The sequence below is a fragment of the Mytilus galloprovincialis genome, chromosome 9 (genome assembly GCF_965363235.1).
Source record: "Mytilus galloprovincialis chromosome 9, xbMytGall1.hap1.1, whole genome shotgun sequence".
NCBI lineage: Eukaryota > Metazoa > Mollusca > Bivalvia > Mytilida > Mytilidae > Mytilus > Mytilus galloprovincialis.
Window position 1 is genome coordinate 43870806 of NC_134846.1, and position 12802 is coordinate 43883607.

General features: G+C 28.6%; 1 long non-coding RNA gene across 1 annotated transcript; it reads right to left on the bottom strand.

Annotated features, from left to right (window-relative positions):
- Nucleotides 1-4096: 4096 nt before the first annotated feature.
- LOC143045059 (uncharacterized) lies at nt 4097-12799 on the bottom strand. The gene is made up of 3 exons (XR_012968853.1): nt 12759-12799; nt 9376-9533; nt 4097-4213 (listed from the first exon to the last, which is right to left on the bottom strand). It is a non-coding gene; the product is annotated as an uncharacterized LOC143045059 (long non-coding RNA).
- Between the last annotated feature and the right edge of the window lie 3 nt (nt 12800-12802).

The window sequence follows — 12802 nt, forward strand, 5'->3', positions numbered from 1 at the left end:
TATAACATCTACTTTTACCCATACTTATATAACATTATATGGCCTTTCAATCTTTCCATATTGCAATTTTAAAGCATTTTCTATTATATATGCAAATATTAGCATAGGATTAAATTTTAAATCTTTCAATATCTTGCAAGACCACTAAAGTCACTATTGTGATTAAATATCTTATGTTTTTAAAGGGACTTTTAACTTAAAGGTATAATAGTACAGTCTGGTAGAGTCTGGTAGAGCATTAACGTGTTTAAATTGTCTAGATTACTTAAATACTGTGAGAACAAAATTTGTACTGATTTTCAACCGGAAAAAGAGATCAATTGTAGTGTCTATTATTGAAGACTGTAATATTACAGTACCCAATTTGAACCCAATTTGAACCCATTTTGCATAAAAGCAATGCATATCTTAAAGATTTACTCTTCATTGATGTTTACTCCAAATCTCCTATACCTCTTATGTATTTTTTAATTTGTTGTCAGAGAAAATAAATCTAAACAAAAATAAATGCTAGTTGCTTACATCAAAGTCCTTTGGTCTCTAGCATGTCTAGTGGATAATTGTCTCATTGGCAATCCTACCACACCTCTATATTTTAAATCAAGTCCATTTATAATAAAAGTATATAATAACATGTAAAGATTATTAAAATATTTGTAAATCCATAGACCAACATTTCACTGGAACAATCCAAAAACCGAGCAACACAGGAAGTAAAACCTAGCCATTACATACTGCCCCCCCCCAAATAAAAAGAATTAGACATCAGAGACTGATAAAAAAGAATCTGTTCACAATTCAGATGCATGACAAGATTCTTACAAACCCTGTGAATTTATATATGAATATTCTCGTTTCTCGTTTTTATATAGATATGATCATTGGTTTTCCCATTTGAATGCTTTTACACTAGTAATGTTTGGGGCCCTTTATAGCTTGTTGTTCGGTGTGAGCCAAGGCGGCTCAATGTTAAAGGCCGTACCTTGACCTATAATGGTTTACTTTTATAAATTGTTATTTGGATGGAGAGTTGTCTCATTGGCACTCATACCACATCTTATTCCTATATCTATTAAACATCCAGAATATTCAGACTACCGGTATATATTTCCTAATAAAACTGAATTTCAATTTTGGTCAAGCATACTGCCCATAAATTATCCTTCTCCTGTCAAAATGCCTACTTTTAACAGATATGTTTCTGCTGTCATTTGTATGAAATTTACTTAATATATTATTATCCTTAAAAATGTAAACAAATAAATTAATGTTGCTGCAGTTTATGGTCAAAATGTGTGTACTGTTTTGTTTAGAATCAATGAAAAACAGCTGCAGACTTGCTTAAATATAGGTGGTCTACATGTAATTTTACACCCTATCAGAATATGATGTGACATTCACTGCTTTTTATATACCTATCAGAATATAGGGTTTCATTAACTGCTGGTTATCAAATAAAAACCACTTAGGTTTCTGCTGGTTATCAAATAAAAACCACTGGTTTTATTCTGGTTTTATCCAATTAAAACCAGTCAATTTGTTTAAATAAACTAGTGCTGCAAATGTTGGACCAGACTATAGCTTTTTATGCTTTTAATGTTAGACTGTTGCTGAACTATGATTGATTTTTTGTTTGTTTAACACCACTGTCAGCACTCTTTTATTTTAACAAACATAAAATATAGGGTATAACAGTTTTATTTTCAAGAAACCATAAAATTTCCTAAAATTGATATGCTAAAATTGGGAGCATCAAATATCATTAATATCACTGTTATTTAAAGAATGACTGTAATATTTTCTGTCTATGAAGAAATAACATTAAAAATGTGGTGCACACTTAATAACCAGCCTAACGGGTTATTTTAAAGTGTGAGCCACACTTTTGATGTTTTTTCGAATAGACAGAAAAAAAAATTAAAGGCATTCCTTATAATTCAATTAAAAATTCCATTTTAAACCAGAGTAAATCTTGAAAAAACATTGATGATGTTACAGTCACATGACTGCATTATGTTTATGAGCTGATAGACAAAAAACTGTCAGCCTATTAGAAGATGTGTTACATCCAAAAATAAATTATTTGACGTTTAATATAAAAAAATACATGTAGAAATGCAGAGCTTTCATGTAAAATGAATCTCTGCTTTTAATGATTTGACACTGTCAAAGAAAACCATCATTGATAACATCCTGGGGATTCTTAAATTTCAAATCTAATATGACATTTAAGTGTTTAATTTGTCTTCACTTTTCACATTAATTTGAAATTTTTAGACTCTTGTAAGAAAGTGCTTTGTGAACTGACCATGTATTGACCCTTTACTTTTTAATTGGATCGTTCAGGACCATTTAGTAAACTGATATTCAATTGTGACCTCATATTTCTCAAATAATCACTTAAACATATCAAAAGCAATTAGATAAAAAAAACTTATGAGAAAATATCAAAATGCATCAAAAATTTTCTTTGATTAATAATATTGATAATAGTAACATTTTTTCTACAGAAAGAAAATTATTATTCAATTTTATCAATAAAATGCTTAAAAATTGAAATAACTTTTTATGCTTCTATAACATGAAAGACTTATGTCATGATCTTCTGATCTTATTTACCTGGCGCTAATGTAACTTTTGTCAATTTACGTTTTTAATATTATACCTTCATCAAATAGGATTTTCTTTAGACATTAAGTAGAAAGCTTTTTGATCTTTTTAAAGAAAAGATTTTTAAAATTTGATTTGAAGTTTCATAATGAACAAAAACAGTTTTTTTTTCTAACCTAACATTCATGACATTCGTATGATTCAATATTAAAGATTTAAACATGTATTTTTACATGTATTTTTACATGAGAATCATTTGATGTTTACTTATATTGCGAATAATATAAACTAAAAACTAGTAAAGCACTAAATTAAGTGGGACAGATGATTTTCGTATTAAATTGTAAACAAGGGGCTTTCATTTTGCAGAAAATTGGGGTTTTTCTTACATTTATATATCGTCATTTTCAAAGCAAGTAAGGGAGAAAACTCCCAAACAACAAAAGTGAAAATCATCAAACCCACCCTAGAATTCCATTTTGTCATGAAAAATAACATATTGAAATTTGAAATGGATTTGGTCATGATATTTCAAGTTATTGCATGGAGTCTATATAAAGAGCCATGTCTAACTAAATCAAGAACCATAACTTTAGAATAGTAAAAGTGAAAATCATCAATATTGAATTAGATCTTTATTTTGACATCAGTACCATTATTAAAAATTCAAGGCAATATTATGTTAAATTAAATTAAAACATTATAACATATTGAAACCATATTTTAAATAAAACAATATAAATGCAGAAGTGGTTATTTACCAAGAAAGATTAATTTTACCCAAATTTGTTCAATTCAGGGGAGATAATTAATAAACTGGATATTGCTGCAATTTTGTCAAGTGTTCAAACAAAGAGTTTTAAAATTTCGCAGGGTGTATGATGACTGAGCATGCATGAAAACGTATAAGACTCAGATTGATAACGGTACATAATTTCATATATTTTTCTCAAAAATTGGCGTAAACTATCGCAAAAAGATTGTTTCAAAGACAAATTTAGGAAATACAAAACACAGTATTTTTCTTGTCATTTCACATTTTTTTTTATTACTTTGAATGGTTTCAGCGGATTTGCGGCTCAATGAAATCTTTCTCTTCCTTTAGAAGTATAGATTCCCAAGGTTTGCTTACCAAATTATTACGGGAAATATATTCTGTAAATATCAATTTATCTCCAATGATTAAATTTTTGTTGTTCTATTCAATATTGTAACAAAGATTTTCTATCACTTAATTTATCATACTTTATTCCCTCACACCGCTTTTTTCTGGAAAATAGAAGATGATTTTTTTACTTTTGTCTATATCTACTGTAGAAACATAAATTTCCGTGGGGCTAAAATTTTGTAGTTTTGACCTTATATAAGATTTCATGGGGATTTAATTTCGTGGTTTCCAGTTAATGGAAGTGATATTATATGGAGGTTAAATTTTTGTGGGGGTTTTAATTTCGTGGATATATTTTTTCCAGGAAATAAACGAAATTAAATCCTCCACAAAAATTTCTGCTTTTACAGTATATACAATAGCTTTTATATACTAACCTTATTGATGGTTAAGGTATGTATTAGTCTGGAGTCTCTGGACTATATGTGATTATATCTGCAATAATAAGGACATTTTCATAAAATTAATTTACATATAAAAAGTAAAAAATGACATAAGGTGTATGTGGAAATCTGCAATAAAAAAGACATTTTCATAATATGTTATAATAAAAGATATAAAAAGTAAAATTTTGACATCAGGTAGCAGTATCGTGACAGAGTATAACCATTCATTTAATTTAATTTTCTTATCTGGAATGTTTTGGCAAAACTACTAAACCTAACAAAATATTGAAAAAGAAGTTTCTTTTTGGGGGAAAATTTTAATCAACATTTAAAATTTGTGTCTTTTTAAAAAATAAAAATTTAAAAAATTTAAAAAAAATAAAATTTTGAATTATGAACATAAAATTTAAATATTTTTTAATAATTTGTAATAGAATTCCAAACATATTTCAAAATTAAGAAACAGTCAGAGTCTATAAAAATCAAAGTATATTTTATATGTTTTTAAAAGCTAGAAATAAAAATTTAATAGAAAGTTCTGACATTTTAGTATGTGACACTAAATGATAGTGGGTTACATCAAATATAATAGATAACTTAACCTTTTAACCTTAATTTCCACCTATGAAATACCTGTCCCTACTCATTAGATCTTATCTAATTATGGTAATTGTAGAGGTGACAAATTTTCTGGCCAAAGTCATTTATCACAGTCAGCCCACTGACATAATAGCAAAATAACATTGAATAGAGACCTGATAAAAGATTGTTAACATCATGTAACATTATGTAGTATGGAGTTAAATTTATCAAAAAAATCTCAATGTTGACATGTACCTGGTCAAAGTACCTTTAAATTGTAGTGTATTGTAAAACCACCTATGGTGTAAATTTCATTATCTGGTGTCACAACAAATGAATGTCATAATCTTACAGGTTGAAGATTTTTTGGTCTATAAATATTTCTTAAAAATACATATTAAGATTTAGGATGACAGACAGGAAAATTGAAATGCCATCTTATATTTGAAATTTTGCATAGTGAATACCAACATTTTCTTGAGGTGAATACCCTGTTTATTTATGAAACAAACTTGTTTTCTTTTTAAAAGACAAATATTTAATGGAATCAATTGGAAATTAAAAGAATTCTTTATTAGCCTCTCAAATACCCATACCCATAGCAAGGGGGGTTCGAACACCCCCCCCTTTGAAATCAAATAATGACTGTTAAAGTCAATGTTCTGTTCTAATTGTGACTGTTTAAGTCAAGTTTTTGAGGCCAAATAACCCCCCTTTGGAAATTCCTGGCTACAGCCCTGATACCAATAGACTGCCTTATATTATAATCTTAGGGCTACTACTAGAACAGAACAGGACAGTTGAGGCAATTTCCTACTGTCATGACTGTAATTACTGATGAATCAGGATGCCATACCATATTTTTACATTTAAATATGTTTTTATCTGTTATTTCTTTTTTATTGCATGTATTTTATAGAATCATACCAAGGGAGGTAATTCTATGTGAATCAAGCAAATTGTATTCACATGTCAAATTTGTCATTTTGATATTTGAAGTTTTCAAGTAATAGTACTAACACCTATTATGAAAGATTTACAAAAACTCTCAGCAGCATATTGCAATATGTATCACATTTTGCAATTATTAAATATAATGATTATAAGTTCAATTTTGTGAAGATTGTTTTTCAAAAAATGAAAAAGAAGTCCTGACAAAATATTTTTACGCCCTATTATATATTCCATGTATATTAGCAATAAATAATTCCAACTTGTTAAAATTATCAAATAATTATCTTTTGTACATGCAAAAGTGTAACAAGACCTGTTCTTGAGTACATTGGATACAGGAAGTACCAGTAAGACTTCACGTAAAACATATTTAGCGTACTAATAAAGATAAAAATACTATAGTATTTCCATGTCTATTGACCACACAGTGATAATAATTATTACTTTTAAACACTTCAAAGCCGATGTTCGTTTTTTTCAAACAAAAGAATAAAATATAAATTTTCATCAATGACGACAAAAACTAATTAAAAACATCTTACCAAGATCAAATTATCTTCACTGTCTTGTTTTTTTGGTGTTCAAATTACAATATCGTATTTCCAATAGACACCGATTATTCTATCAAGCAATTTACGAAATTATTGTGGAACAGGCAACGCAGCTTAAGTTTGATCAAAACCAGTTAATTAAAAAGGTGCCTGGTTATTAAAGCTATAAACTGTATTATGTCAAACCTAATAAATATTTTGACTAAAGTATACACAAAGGAAATGGCTCATTAATCCTTATTACAAGTGTATGGAAGTCAAGGGACCACTTCATAAATCAACACATTAAAATTATAACTGAATCGGCTATCAAATATTGTGGATAATTAGTAAAACAAAACCATACATTACTAGGGTTATAATAGTTCATGAGAAGATATGATACTGGATTACTTTTATTAAAACAATTGACCTTTTCAGGGTTGTTTATGAAATAGTAAACTTACGATTCTCATAAAAATTAACTTTCAGGGAAATTTGAGAACATTTTTATAAGAATTAAGATGTGGAGTGTATGTAAATGGGAAAGCAATCCACAACACAATATCGCAATACTTCGGCTAATAATATGCTTATGTCTCATAAAAATACCTTGGTTTGACCAAGACATTCTGAGATTGGGTTTTAAACAGGCTGTCTCATAAGGTTAAGGAAACTCTTGAGCCTCATGGCTACTGGAGAAACCAACACCATAATTGCAAAAATTATTCTGATCTGTTAGTGTGAGCTGTGCTTGGCAGAGATGAAGCAAATAAAACCATCATTGACTTTTGTTTGACCCACTGAGGACCAAACTCAGTAACCCCAGACTCCAGTAAAATAGCCAACTACAAGACCAGACATAACTGAGACTGAGTACTTACTCTATTGGGGCTTACAGAGAAAAGGATTACTATTTATTTCTTTTACTTCCAATTGATATGAGAAAAAATATAGTAAATAGCTCAATTATAAAGTGCATTTATCATAACATTTAAGTGTAATGGATTGAGTGACCTCAATGCACATGTTGTTTTTTTAAAGTATAATGTACTTTTAAACTAGAGTGTTAACATATTTGCCTGGGACTTTCAGAAAGGACAACACAACTTATCTTTTAGATCTAAATAAACATATTGTACAACGGCAGAGCATGCTTACATTTTGGAAACAACAGATGTCTCTTCCTGTTTTCATAGGAATTTACAGTTGTATATCTTAGACCATTAGACTAACTTCTGAGAGCCTATGGTTTTACACTAGTAATTTTGGGGCCCTTTACAGCTTGTTGTTCGGTGTGAGCCAAGGCTCCGTGTTGAAGGCCATACATTGACCTATTATGGTTTACCTTTTTTAAATTGTTATTTGGATGGAGAGTTGTCTCATTATGGTACACACACCACATCTTCCTATACCTATTGAAATTGACATTGCTTTTAATTGGATGATCCTTCTCTTTAAATTTAGAGATATTTAGGTTTATCATCAAAGTTCTGCAAAATTCATACTAAAATCAAATATAAAACAATAAAAACCAAAACCCCACAAAAATGAATAAGAGAATAAGAATAAAAATATTCATGTTCCAAGATAGGGCTCTTGATGAGCAGCATGACATTCACACACACAAAACAAAACACTATGATTTTGTGAAGGAATTTTTTAAACTTTGAAATGAAATATTAATTGTTCATAAATAAACCTACATATATTTCTAAATCCAAAATAAATCATGTGAATGTCTATTTTATTCCAGGAAAAACCAGAACCATCAATGACCATAAAAATGTTAAAAATAATCAGTTATTAAATATAATTAAATCAAAAAATATATTGATTTACATGTACCTTTCAATATGAATATATAACCCATCCAATTAAGTAAAACATATGTAAATTCTGTCAATATATAGAAAGGTGATTTGAACTTGTCAGATTTGTAAATATTTATGAACTCTGATAATTTATTGTAAATTTAAATCTACATTGTGTCAATATCTCAAATAGAAAAACAGGGTTACAATTGTAAAATTTCCCCCTTATTTAATGAAATTTGTTCAACCTGTATGACACCTGATAAAAGTTATTCAAATTCATTTAATGAAATTGAATTTATTAGAAATAAATATGACATTCTGTCATTTGCTATTTGAAATGAAAAAACTTATTTTCTAATGATTAAATTTCATTATTTGATAAATGATTGACAAATATAGAATTAAATAAAAAATGTTTGCCGAAATTAACGACATGTATAAAAAAAGATGAATAACCTTGTCATGACATGCTACTGGTAGTACTAATTACATTTAGGTTGTTTAAAATAAATTTTGAAAGATACAATCAAGTTGTACAGTAAGTCCGTGCATTTTTATTGCGTAATTTTAATTTGAGGGACATATGGCACAAATGAACTTACATGCCAGAGGTTTGTAGGCAAAACTGTCAATAACAATACTAAGAAAATTATATAATTCATTATCTGGGATGAAGATCTTCCTTTATTTACACGAATTCTCTATTTACACAAATTCTCTATTTACACGAAGTTGTCATTAAATGTAATTTGATATTCTGTATTTATCATGCTTTACACAAAATTAAGATCAAATTGCTGGAAGACCCCCCTCCAAAATTACTGAAAGCTATATTGACCATAATTATAATTTCTTATTGTAAGTTTGATACACCCAATCAGGCTAACTCCCTAATGTGTGTATCTAATACTTATCAATATAGAGAAGACCTTTTTTATCCAGAAATGAGTCTTTTCAAAAGGAGATTAAATCCAAAATATCACAAAAAAATCTCCATGTTTCTCTCTCTGCAGTATTTTTTTAATTTTAGATAAATTTTTTTGTTTTGTAAAATCATTACCAAAAATTACTTACTATCCTAGAGTATCAATCAGCCTAAAAATCACTCTAGGAAGCAATGATCAAAATAAACAATGGATTCAGTTGGATTGATCAATTTTTTCAAAACAATAATATTTATCTGCTAAAAATAAGTCTAGATAGCATCAAATAGATTATATTATAGCAAACCACCCCTTGGAAAAATTTTGAAAAGAGAGGGCCTCAGAGGAGAGGGCATCTCCCAGCTGTTAGAATACACACATGTACATGTATATAAATATACTTACACAATTATACACTTGTACTGTAGTACTTCTTCCTTGCCTGGTCAAGTGAGGTCTGACCAATCAAGTGTAACCATAAATTATCTCTCACCATATCAAATTTCTGATGATAACATAAGAACCTCATGTTTACACAGAGAGGGATAATCAGCTAGGATTATCTACAATGGAATAAAATATCAAGTCCACTTTATGTGTTCAAAATAAACCACTTAAAACATTTAAAACAATGGTTTTAAGTTTTATTATACTTTTAAACACTTTAAGTATAGAGTTATAATTAACATTCTTAAATTTTATTTTGAAACTGACACTTAAATAGTGTAAACTATATGTGTTAGAAATGAAATACATACAAAGTTATTGCTAGAAAACCTGACATGCATTATAAAGAAAGTCTTTATTTCACGATCTTTCACTTATATTGAGATAATTTTATTAGTGATTTAACAAACACTATCTATTAACTTAGAGGCATATCATTTACTAATAACTGCTGACCAGACAGACTATCATTATTTTTACCAAATTGATTTTTTTATAAATATAATAGAATAAGAGTGTAAAACTTATCCTAAAACATCAGAGAAAAATATTGGTTATCAGTGAAAAAACATACTATGTGGTAATTCGTTTAGTATGGAAGCTAGTATTATTAAAGTAATATTTTTTCTTTAGAAAGGAGTATTTCATCCACAATGATATTGTAAACCATAAAAATCAGACATGATGATATAATTTGAGGGTCAAAATGTCGGGGGGGGGGGGGGGGGGGGGTAACAGGTGTACCTTCATGATGAATGAAAAAATAACTAATTTCCAAATGACGTGAACAGTAATTTTTTTAGTACATGACGATAAAATGTACACTTTCTGTTTTTTAATAGACAATAAAAAAAAAATCAACTGATTTTGAATAAATCACAGTACAATTTATACCAATTTGACCCTTTCGATGGCCTGACTGACTGTAAAGAGCATTTCTAATTTATGCGGTTATAGGTAGCAATTTAAATATGCTGACTATGCAGTATGGGCTTTGCTCATTGTTGAAGGCCATACAGTGACCTATAGTTTTTAAATTTCTGTGTCATTTTGGTCTCTTATAGAGAGTTGTCTCATTGGCAATCATACCACATCTTCTTTTTCATATTCATGATGTTTTTACTACTTTCTCCCTTCTCTTATATTTATTATATTTCTTGTCTTAGTATATAAAATATCATGATAACATTAAAGGGTCTTGGAGAATGTTTAATTCATTATATAATATTAGATTTCTTTTTTATGCATAGTAGAACAAAATTCTCTCTAAATTTTCACAGTCAAAGGAAATTCAGGAATATAGATTTTGTGAGAAACTTTCAAAAGTTTCGATGAAATAAATCTGGAATTATATACAGAGATCTGTCACTATGAACATATAGCTGAGTGAGGGTTGCCTCCCCTTGTTCACTTGGACACAATCTCAGATTTATAATCACCAGTGAAGGTTTTAATCAATACTGTGACAGTATTATAGTGCATTATAAATATATATAAAAAGATGAGGTATGAGTACAAATGAGACAACTCTCAATCCATGTCACAATTTGTAAAAGTAAACAATTATAGGTCAAAGTATGGTCTTCAACACAGTGCCTTAGCTCACACCGAAACAGCAATCTTTAAAGGGGCCCAAAAAATGACTATAGTGTAAAACCTTTCAAACAGGAAAGCATATTAATGCAAATATCAGAGTAAATACAATTTTAATTTATTTTCTTTTAACATTATATATGCAAAATGTTTGGGTTTTGACAACAATAAATATATATTTTCTTCAATTAATCTGTCACTGATTGCTGCGTTGTCAAAAGGTGTGCCATGTATGTCAATTTAATTATTATGAAAAATGAAATCATAATTAAACATGCAGATTCTAGTAATATGTTAATCAACGCAGAAGATTGATTTTTATATACAATGTTATATCACCTTCGTATATCATCAATGATTAACAGTATAATGTATAATGTATAGAACTAAACAGTCATAAATATCAAATCTCAGGATATGCAGGAAAATTTTCTTGGGGGGTCCAACTCTTAATATTTAAAAGCTGCCATGAACAAAGAAAATCTTAAATGCTTGGGGAAAACCTAAATATACTGAATTAAGATATTTTTCAATTTTTAATTTTCTTTGATTTTTAATTGTTAATTCCTTTTGGTTCTACATGAGTAAGTTAGTTTTAATGAGCTTCTTTTTTTTTTTTTTTTTTAAATCAAAACATGATAAATTCACATAGAAATATTTATTGCTTGCTACCTGGGATAAGAAAAAATATTTTTGGAAGAGATGCCAGGCCTATATAATTACAGGGAATATATTGTATTATTTGCATATTTTTGAAAGATGTTGTTTAGACAAACATTTTAAGTCCTTGTTTTTAAAAAAAAAATCCAATGTAGGGTTACAAAGTTATGAACAATTTAAAGTTGTCATTTGGTATGGTATTAATTTTCAGCTTATTCTATATTTATATTCCAATTGTGTTTCTTATCTAATTCATTCCATTTTTGTCTTTAATTTTTCCTGTTTAACACCAAAATTAATTCATACCGATTCAAGCAAGTTGATAGACTAAATTTGGAATAAACATTCATTATATTCAAAGTAAAAATGACTTTTTAACTATCTAATAAACTGACTTTATCGACCCTATATATAACCAATTAACTAGTGATAAAATACCAGGGTTATCTTTCTTTATACAGCCTTAATTCAGACTTGAACAGAACTGGAAACTTCACCTAAAATTGTTCTTATAAATATAAGAAGCCATTAACCCTCAAATGTTTTGAGTTTAAGGCCTTGAAACATATGAGCATGACGGTCATCTTTTAATTGAGAAGATTCATTGTTGAAGAAAAGAAATGAGCTCTCACGCTTTAAATAATAAAATTTAACTGTCTCGAGTGGAGAAATATTGTAATACACTTGTTGTAGTGTAGGAATCTATATATTTCTTGTGTCATTCCATGCTGGTAGTGAAAAAGAATGTATTGGACACTTAAGGAGAGTTGTCTTGTTTACAATCTGTACTTTTAAACTAAGACAAAAAGCTAGTTATGTTACCTGCCTCTCAACCTTCACCAAATCTTTTATTCCTAACCTAAGTTTATGGACATTTTTGTATGATTACCATATAAGTCCAGAAATGTTTATGTAAAGCACAGTTCAAGTCAAAAAATTCCCTAATATAGTCTAAGCAAATTTTATAACAAATTTTTTTTATTTACATACCTTCCCTATTTATTTCTACCAGGAGACAGGAAATAAGAATGTTTTTGTTTGGCCTGATGATAAAGGTCTTTCCTACCCTCTTTCATGTCTATACTTACCATAAGATATGGTTTCTTTCATCACATTACAGTTGTCTCCCGGA